The sequence below is a fragment of the Apis dorsata genome, unplaced genomic scaffold (assembly GCF_000469605.1).
Source record: "Apis dorsata unplaced genomic scaffold, Apis dorsata 1.3 scaffold_37, whole genome shotgun sequence".
In the NCBI taxonomy this organism is placed as follows: domain Eukaryota; kingdom Metazoa; phylum Arthropoda; class Insecta; order Hymenoptera; family Apidae; genus Apis; species Apis dorsata.
Window position 1 is genome coordinate 1,166,458 of NW_006263339.1, and position 10,636 is coordinate 1,177,093.

The window sequence follows — 10,636 nt, forward strand, 5'->3', positions numbered from 1 at the left end:
ATAAGTGCATATGTATTTGGAAATAATAGGTAAAGTTATACGTGTTTGTGACTATATCTTTGACTATAAATATTTCATTTTTTTTTTATTTTTTATATTTTGAGGTGGGAATCGAAGAGAATCGGGAAGAGGTTTAAACCTGTTTGTCACTCACGCGATGGATAGACGATGAATAGATTATATCTTAAGCTCGATTGACTATTTATATATTATACATTCTTAGCACGCATGATGTGTTTATTGCTTCTCTCATGAGTCACGCGAGATACGCGGCTGCAATTGTTAGAATAGAATTTGCTTAGAACGATAAAATGGTGGATGGATCTATAGTGTAACGTTAAAACAATATGAATATTGAATATAATTTTCATATTCAAAATGGCAAAATAATTTTTATTAATTCGTAATTTATCAAATATTTGAATGCAATTTTATTCTGCATATAGAAATATTGTTTGTAAAAATAAAAGGAAAAAAAAGAAGGGGGAAAGAAGGAATGTTTTTTTCAAAGGAAGTAATAAGACACCAAGCTGATATAAATTAAGAGCAAAAAAAAAGTGTAATGAAAAGGAAATGTAATACGGAGGCCTGGACAAGGGAGATTAATGCTTTCAAGAAAGTTTCCCAAAGAAATACGTACGTATTTGAAATAAGCATCGTACGAAAGCAATGAATTAAAAAGCACTTTCTTAAATTACCAAAGAAATTCTTCCAAAACTTTTCAACTTGAAATCTAATACTTTGACACTCATGAATGAAAAAGAAGAAATATTCGTATAATTCTGATATTCCGTGAAAATTATACTTTAAAATTCGAATATATTTCGTAATCGTAATTTTAATAATTCTCAGATATATCAGAATAATATCAGAAAATACAGAAAATATTTATAAAAAAAATATTTATAAATACAGAATTTAATAATTCTACAGAAAATATATAAATAAGAGATTAAATTAAAGAAAGAAAGAAAACTTACTATTTTATTTTCCATTAAATTATACTTTATATTATTATTTATAATTATTTATTATTAATTATACTTTAAAATTCGAATATATTCGTAATCGTAATTTTAATAATTCTCAGATATATCAGAATAATATCAGAAAATACAGAAAATATTTATAAAAAAAAATATTTATAAATACAGAATTTAATAATTCTACAAAAAATATATAAATAGGAGATTAAATTAAAGAAAGAAAGAAAACTTACTATTTTCCATTAAAGCTGTCGCGAATGAGAATCAAAACCGGAATAAAATCCAAAAAAAAACGTCATCATTTCGTAGACGAAAAAAAGAAACAGGATTTACAAGTCCGCAATGCGGAGATTCAAGTTTGAAAAAGCGAGAGTAAGTTTTTGAAAGGTTCGCGTGTGCCTCCTCGATGAAAGAAGATCGTTTTTCAACACACTTATCCAGAAGCTGTTCTGCATCTAATTTCCCTGTGCACGTTATCAACATCCCTCTCTGGACATAGCACATGCTCGACACACGTGTTACACTATTATGTCAATCGTTACCACGTGGATAAATGCTCGAGCAATTTATTACTCCCAGTTTCCTTCCTTTCAAACCGTGTAAACCGACGTGAACACGAGGAAACACGAGTCGTAGATCTCCTTGTAAAGATAAATATTTCCTAAGCTCTTCGATATTTCTTTTTTTCTTGTTTCTTGTATTTTTGTAATTGAAAGAAAAGAAGAATAAAATTTCTTTCCAATCATGTTAAAAAAACAATCGAATAATCCACCTCGAATCTAATTTCTTGTCATCAATGATTAACGATCATCAAAGAATATCGATTCTTCGTCAAAAAAAGAAGTGAGAAAAATTATTTTTCCAAAAAATTAAATTCCACTTCGAACCTGGTATAAAATTCCACTTCCTAACCTTAACCTAAATCCAATCCACCAAACGAAAAATCAACAAGAACAGGCAAGATTCACCGAACCGATCGAACCAGTTCAAGAGTCACGCGAGGCAACGATAAAAAAACAAGAGGCAGGCAAAATTCTCTGGAAAACAAAACGAAACAAGAAAATCCACTTTATCCGTGCACGCGGTCTCTCGACCACGGCCTCTGTTAATTAATTAACCGCTTTCGTTACGAGGCAAAGTCCCTGACATTAGGTTCGCCTCGAGGACTCACGATGGTGGAAGCTCACGGTCGGATGGAGGATCGGGGCCGATTTTTCATCCACGAATAAAAAAAAAAAAAAGAAAAAAAGGATCGTGGTATCGCGTTTCGAGCTGGATTCTCCGATTTCTTCCTCCCTTCCTTCCTTCCTTCCTTCCTTAACGTCTTAACAAATGGCCCGTACGAGGAGAAAATCGACGAAGCCTCGTGAAAAATTTCACGAGGGAAACGTTCCTCCTCGTCCTCGTTTTAAAATTCCGGGAAAATCTCCTTGGAAACTGTTGGCGCGGTGGTTCCACGGTTATAACGGAGGAAAGTTTTATATACGCTGAATTTTAAGGTAAATTTGATATAGGACGTTGATTTTAGACGGAATTTTAGATGGAATTTATGATAGAATCGCGAGAGAGAGTTCGGTTACTTTGTAACGCGTTTGTTTTTTTTTTTCTTCTTTCTTTTCTTTTCTTTTTTTTTACAGCGTTTGTAAGAAAGATATTCGAAGAATCTTTCCTCTGGATATTCGTTCTGCGACGTAAATATCGAGGAATATTTTATATTTAACTTTCCTGAGGTGGTTGTAAGTAGGAGAGATTTTTCATCTTTCTTTTGTTTTGTAGAAAGAAGAAGTTTTAGAATTTTAGAATTGAAATCGAATATGAAAAATTCGGAAATGACGATTATTGTATTTATTCGACATAAAATTTGCAATGTAAAATAGAATTTGTAAGAATAGCATTTATTTGGAACATTGATAATGGATCTTTGTACGAAGATTGATTCGTGTGAAACGAGGCGTGAATTCAAACATTTATAAAATCTGATAAAGTGTATAAAAGAACGTGGAAAAATTGTGGATGACCAAAAAACTCGATCAAATTCTACTAATTAATGGGTTAACTAAAGAAAAGAAAAGAATATTTAGTTCGAATATTATCTGAATGGAATATTTTTAAAAGTGGAGAGATCGGAATTTGAAATCCTTTCGTATTAACCAGAATGTGCGAGTCGAAAATAAAAGTGTTAACACAGTTGATGACTTAAGCCTGACCTTCGTCCTGCTGTTTATTGAATCGTCCGACCGCCTACTTTCGTGCACTTGCTATGATCTCATCTTTGAATTCCTTCTACGGTATGTTTTATTGTATAATGCGACGTCTGCTATAAATTTCAGGCTTAACGAATATCGATATGTTCCAGACATTCTTGGTCCGATTACGAACAGTGGCTCTAAATGAACAGAAATACCATTGATTCGAAATTTGAGATCGTATCTCATCTGTTTCTTTAAGATCTTACGAATTATTTTTAACTCTTGTACTCGAGTTCATCCGAGAAATTCTCAGATTTTCTTGACCCACTTTTTGTAATTTTCTTGGTATCACGTCCAATGTCAATTTCAAGTTTTATCAAGAGATTTTCTACTTTCATAATTTAGGATTAACTTACAAAAAGTGATGGCATAACGACCTAGATAATTATCGTGAAATTAAATGTCGAAAGATTAATTGTATCTTCATTTTAATTCATTCTTGTATAACAACTAAAATGATAAATATTAATTTTTAGAAAATATTTATATAATAATTTTGTAATCAACAAATATATTATGTTGTTCGTAGACACAATTTCTCGTTTTTATCTTGAAATAAACAGTATCCGAATCCTACTTGAGAATCCTACAAGACACATTCAATGCTTACAAGAGATTTAATAGAGCATACTTAGAAAAAAATGTTTCCGTAAGATCATAGACGATAACTATTAGATATAGACTTAGGACTTTCACAGCCTAAAGCGCTTGATAAGAAAGTATTTTCATTTAGGGAATAGAACTTTCACGATATTGAATTACAGAATCGAAGCTAAAGTTCAAACGAGTTTATTGAATCATTTGAAATTTTCTTGAAATATTTTAATATTACGTATATCAGATTAAAAAGGATCGAATGTTTTACAAAATTTCTTATTTAAATATAAAAAGAATATAAAATTATATTTAATTATCAAAAATTAATCATTAAATAACTATATATAGGATTTATATTCTTTCATCTTTTAAAACATTTCTATTTTCAATAGAACGTCAAAAAATTTTCCTCTCTAATGACGTTCATATAATTCGTAAAACTTGTATGGAAAATTACATTGTTAAAAAGATTTCAATTTAAAACGTCCGATCCTTTTTTTACCTATTCATTTAATCCTTTTTTTGTATACGTAAATATTATATCCAGACGCCTCGAAGGCAGAATGCGGATGTAACAATATTCCTTCCTACGATCTCATGTCTCGTCGTTTCAACCGCAAAAAAGCACGGTACACGCCCGTGAAGTGAGTCACAGGCGCCGGTTCAGTATGTACAACGACGACAATGCACCTATATAATATATGAAAACGGAAAAGTTTCATTAGGTTCGTCGTTCGACTCACCGACAACGGGACACCGTGATTTATTGTTACGCGACAAAAACACGAAGGCACGAAGGTTTGTTCGAACGGGCGCGTCACTTCTGTCACGAAGTTATTAATAAACGCCATCCTGTCATTGCCATCGTGCAGCCATGATTGATCCACCCGTTACGTCGAGCGCGACTTTAAAATTCAAATGCCATTCGAAAAATATCGAGAAAAGAAATTAAGCGTGAAGCGCCACGTTCGGCCCTAATGCATATTTCACCAGTTCAATCCGTATATATCGTTAACAGGGAGCATTTTTACCGATCGTTTCGTAACGGTATTTTTGAATTGACCGCCGGATAGTTCTATGAATATTATTGCCTGATTTCAATTCGATACGATTCGTGACACGATTATTCTTAATCCGTTAGAAATCAAACGCTATTACATTTAATTATTTCCTATTTATCAAAATATATAAAAAATATATAGCTTGTCATATGATATTTAAAATTTTATGAAATTATAAAATCTAGACAAAAGAGATAGTCTTTAAAAGAAGAAGAAAAGAAACGATAATGTATACTGACCGGGAAAATATTATACGTAAAATCTAATCGTTTATGCGACACCGAGCCTTAATAGGTTAAAGAAACTACATAAATATTTTGCTTTACCTGATTCAGAATTTCAGCAATGCTTCGAGTCCCGTACGTTTCTTAGAGAACAACAATCTCGACGAGTCTCTCCAGTTGTGTTTACGTTTCGTTCAAACACCAATAAGAAATGAACGTTCTAGTCGATAAGGAGCCATTGAAGCTTTCCGTTAAGGTAACGTCGTAATTAACTGAATCTCGAGAACACTTGTCATACACGCGAATTTCAGAGTCACAATCAATGTCACAAAAATATCACGAACATCGTGAATTCCAATATAGTAGCACTGGTAAGATCGGTTTTCATGAAACTCGAAACCGGTCACACGCGGTCCCTTCGAGGAAGAAACTATGAAGATGGTGTTCGGTCGACCGAGTTTCTATCGTTCGTCGATCGTAGTGAAAGAGACTCACTTTCGAGCGGAAGCGTCACGGATTTCCCTACCTCGAACCGGACACGTTGACAAACCGAGAGAGGAACGAACGGACAACACGACAGGACACCGGAGAGAGGTACGAAACGACGTACGTCCGGAGCGCGTGGCGTGTGCGCATCGACTGCTAACTAACTTCACCCGACGAGCATCGAGTACGATCTCTTGTCTCCGTCTTTGTTGCACCGGCGTGCATGCCCGCTTGACCCTCTCTTTCTCTTTCTCGTCGGTTTATCTCTATCGTTTCGTTCTCTGTTCCTCTCTCTTTCCATTCTATATAATTTTATCTTTGTCGCATACGTCGCGTGTATACCTTGGAAGATCTTCGATCTCTCCTCCGTTATTTTTTCGTTTCTCTTCCACTCGTGTATTCGAGTCGAGAGATATTCGATCTCTCTTTCGTTTTTTTCCTTTTCATCTTCGTTCCACTAAGTGGGCTCGATCGTGTATCGTAAGTAAGCTTTCTCGCGTCTTTCACGCTCACACTCCCACGATGATAGAAAGATGCATCGACCGTGTTCCTAAGCCATTTAACATAATACTTTGCTATTTTCGGACACGATATTATTATTCGGTGTTAAATTCATTCAATTTAATTTTTTTTTTTTTATATTTTACGATAACGATTTCATAAATAGGTACTTTTGTTCGCATTACAGTTTTGGTTATGATTAACCAATGATAATTGCAATGGAATTAGAGGTATTATATTTCGAATTAAACGAGCAATAATTCAAACGAGATTACGCGAGTAACATGATGATATTATTATACTCCGAGGGAATAATAATACATTTCATCAAGTATTCAGTGTAATTTGGGAATATAATATAATATGATATCAAAGAATTACGATGTTTTAATAGCATTTGAAAAAAATAGTTTTTTTTATATTTATCAAACACATATATCAAATTTAATTTTAATTAAAATACAAATATTTTAATTACTTCTCCTAGTTAAATATCGTGAGTAAAATTAATTAATTTTAATTTTATACGTTTTCATATTTCACGTTCATATTGCTAAATTTAATTGTATAATAGCGGGAAATGTTTAATACGAGAAAAAATATTAATAAATATAAATAAATCCAATTATAAAATAATCTTTCTATATATTAAAAATAATATTTAAAAGATTTAAAATAATATATTAAAAATAAAATATAATTAATAACGTATATTACGAAATCAAAATCTATTATTTCATCAAATGAAATTAAAATATTTATAATAAAATATTTGTATGATAAAATTATATTTGAAATGCAATAAAATAAAATAAAATAAAGCAAAATTTAAATTCAAATATTTTTACAAAATATTTTTACAAAAGTATAAATTTATTTTATTTCCAACTTTTAAAAATTACGAATTTTCTTTGGAATAGCGAGCAATGAAATTTTAGAAATTCTTATCTCATCTTGACAGGGAACAAAATCAGGGAATTAACACAGCGGAAAAGGAGAACGAATATTTTTCAACGCAATTAAAATGCTAACGATAAAGAATCTGCAGGGGCGTTCGTTTAGTTGCATTCGGAATGTTGGAGGAGCAGTTTCGTAAACTTCCCCTTCTCGCGATAGAAATCGAAAACAGACTTCTCGCTCTTCTCGTGGAGGCGAGTCCTCCTCCTTTTTCTTGATATTTGATTCCAGAACGTGACTTCGCAGCTTTACTTTTATGTCCTTTTTTTTTTTTTCAGGCGAACAGGCATATCCATAGACAAATTCTCAATCATTTTACTACACACCATTTGTATTTGCATATATAGTTATATATTTTCAATTTAAAATCTGATATTTCTTCTATAATTTAAATTTCGATTTTTCAACTTTTATTTACATATACAAGAATCGAATTTAACGAAAGAAAAATTAAAAGAAAATAAGAAAATTAAATTTTAATTGCATATATATATTTAAAAATTATATATACTGTGCAATAAAACTCTGAAACTATTTTTAAAAATCCTTTTCTCGAATCGAGAAGATAAAAAAATTTCCAATTTAATTTTCGATTTGCTCTTCGCAAAGGAACAAAAGAATTTGGGGGAGAGCGTAAAAGAGATCCCTTTTTTCAAATAAAATACAAGGTAGTTTCATTTAAAACGATTACTAAAACTTGAAATCCATCTTGTATTTTTATTTTACTCTTTCTTTTTTTTCTCCCTCTCTCTCCCATTCTTACGATCACGTTCTTTGTGCCACTTCTTTGACCAGTTCGTAGTTCTTTGGTGTAATAATAAAATTCTAGATGAAACTCGTGGAACAAGTGAGACGGCCATAAAAAACACGATCCGCATGCATTTCGACTCGCAGTATCATCCGATTGGTTGAAATTTGTTGAATACCTTATATGTACCATCAGAGATTCGTTTCGTATAATTTGCTGAATTGTTTTTTACATATTTCTTTTTCCTATATTTTTTCCAGTTTTGCAAGATCAATAAAATTGTATGTTCGTTTATTTAATTTTATGTGTAATTTTATAGTAGCTTTCTATAAAAATATTTCAATAATTTTTAAGATAATTTTAAAAATAATTTACAAATGATTTTTTTTTTTTTTTTAAATCTATGAAATATAATAATCTGAAAAATAATTTCAGATTAAAATTTGTGTAACGAATCGAAGAAACTAATCTAAACTTTTCAATTAATAGTCCATTTGATGAATAAACATTCGATATACTATATTTAAATTAATATCAATAGTAAACAGACGTAATTGACTCGTAAACTTTTTAATGGTTTGCAACTTTAAGGAATAAAAGAGAGTTTTATAATCGTGATCGAAGTGAGGGATTTCCCCTTAATTAAAAATAACTTCGTATTTACAGTCGAAGTTTCGAAGCATCATTGTGAAACATCGTCGAAATTCATTCGTTTAATTGACAGATTTATAGAACGAGCATGCGCTTTGGCCGGCACAAAAGCCAGCCGTGAGTTAAAATACCTTTTAATTAACAGGCTGGAATGGCTTTAGAAACAAACTGTTAACCAAACACCCGTTCCATGTACGATATCGATCTCGGGCAAAATATAAAATTATTAAGAATCGAATATTACAATCGTACGAGAAATATTTTCCACGGGAAGAAATATTTGTGCACAAGTTACACGACACCAAAACCATTGCCAATCTCGCGATTTTTTTGTCGAAATTTTTCCATCTGCTCTGGGCTTCAAACGAGTTCCAACTGAAATTGTAACAAGTTTTGTCGAGGTTTTTTCGGACTCGATCGATAGCGCGGAAAAGTTGGCGAATTTAACAGAGAGAGAGAGAGCGAGAGCGAGAGAGAGAGAGAGAGAGAGAGAATAATAACTACTCTTTCAGACGTGTTTTTCCAAAGTTTGATTTCGAGAAGTAACGTATACGTATTAAAAATGTCGAAGACGATGTCAAAATTGAAATTGAATTGGAAACATCTTCACTGTGAATTAACCGAGATTGGTTTCATTTTCCATTGGAATATGGATATGTATCCTTTGTAACGAGAAGGGTGAAATTGAGATATCATAAGAGAGTTGACCCAGGGTCAAAAAGGGGTTCGTATATTACTCTCGTGTATCCAAACTGTGACGTTACCAGCGGAAAATAATATACCTCCGCTGCTGAATTATTTCTGCGATTATCCTCGCAATGCTCTTAAATATCTAATATCTATCCGACTTCGTGAAACATAATATTTTAAACTCTGCCCGCGGATCTAACAGGATGGAGAAAATAATTTTTGTAAATTTGCAATTTTTATAAGTAGAAAATAATACCGAAAAAAAGGAGAGGATTCTTTCTTTTAAGTTCGATTTCCAAATGAATCTAAATATCGTTATTGTTTTAATTCCAATCTCTCTTTCGACTCGAACGGGAGGAAACTTTTTGGCCACGAAAAGATTTCTTAATCAAATTTTACTTAATCAATCCTTCTCAATTCAGACGAGAGAAAAAAATAAAAAGATTCTTCGTCCACCTCAAATTCTATAAATTTCTTCAACGTGATCTTCAACGTGATCAAATAAATCTGAATAGTTTACACTCCCGATTCCAATCCGAAATTTTTCCTTTTCGAATAACGGGAGAATAATAGAAACGCCAAACGACTTTGGTATCGACTTGCGATATTAGTCGACGTCGTCCCGAGAAATTTCGTGGTCGCAATTTGCGTATTAATGGCGTCCCGCGGAGGTAGCGCCGCCATGACTTCAGGGGGTGATAAAACGTATTTTACGACCCCGAAGCGGTTTCTCCGTCCTCGCAATTAACGGTAAAACACCGGTGTGCACCCTGTGTGAGTGCACCTCGATACAAGCGCGAGTATGGAGGAGCACCTGACCAACGGTAAATAAAAACGTAATGGCACGGCGAACGCGGGATCGTTTTCATTTTTCCTGCTCGATACGGGATCGAGAACGAAGGTTAAAGGATGGCCGTTTGCGATTAAAGGTTAATTGCATAGGGGAAAAACCTATTTTTGGGGAATTTCTGGGGAGTTTTCTTCTTTTTTCATTTTTGTTTGGAGGCACGTTTTGGAGGGATTTTTTTTTAACGAGATCGTTGCAGGGGATGTTGATGAGATTTGTTTTTAGGAGGTGTACGGTAGAATGCACTTTATACGAAGAGGGAATGAGCATGTGATTTGTATGATGATAAGTGTTTATTATCTATTTTTAACTTTTCAAATGATCAAGGTTCAGATAAATTTAAACGTTTAGCTTATTTTTCGAATAGAGCGACAATTTCGTTCCAATAAATGAAATTATATAGACGATATTAATTACGAATTATCGATACAATAATTTTATTTTATTCCAAAATTATTCGTAAAATCGAGGTAAAACGAGGCGATTAAAACGTCTCCATTTTAAACTCGGCTTCCAATAAATCTAAATTTTTCTTCTTTTAATAGCGGATATAAATTCTTTCCTTGGTGAAAGGAAAGGCAATATTCAAATTGGACACTTTTTTTTTTTTTTTTTTACCTTCGCACACACGGGAAACGT

General features: G+C 32.5%; 1 protein-coding gene across 9 annotated transcripts in view; it reads right to left on the reverse strand.

Annotated features, from left to right (window-relative positions):
* Window positions 1–10,636, reverse strand: part of LOC102671923 (guanine nucleotide-releasing factor 2) — an 85,882-nt gene that overhangs the window by 33,152 nt on the left and 42,094 nt on the right. Inside the window, exon 1 of one of the 9 annotated variants that reach the window (XM_031513047.1) lies at window positions 5,220–6,026. The exons of the other annotated variants lie outside the window; for them this stretch is intronic. The gene's annotated coding sequence lies outside the window, so the exon portion shown is untranslated. Of the gene's footprint in view, window positions 1–5,219; window positions 6,027–10,636 lie in introns of those variants that run through there. 9 annotated transcript variants of the gene reach the window in all.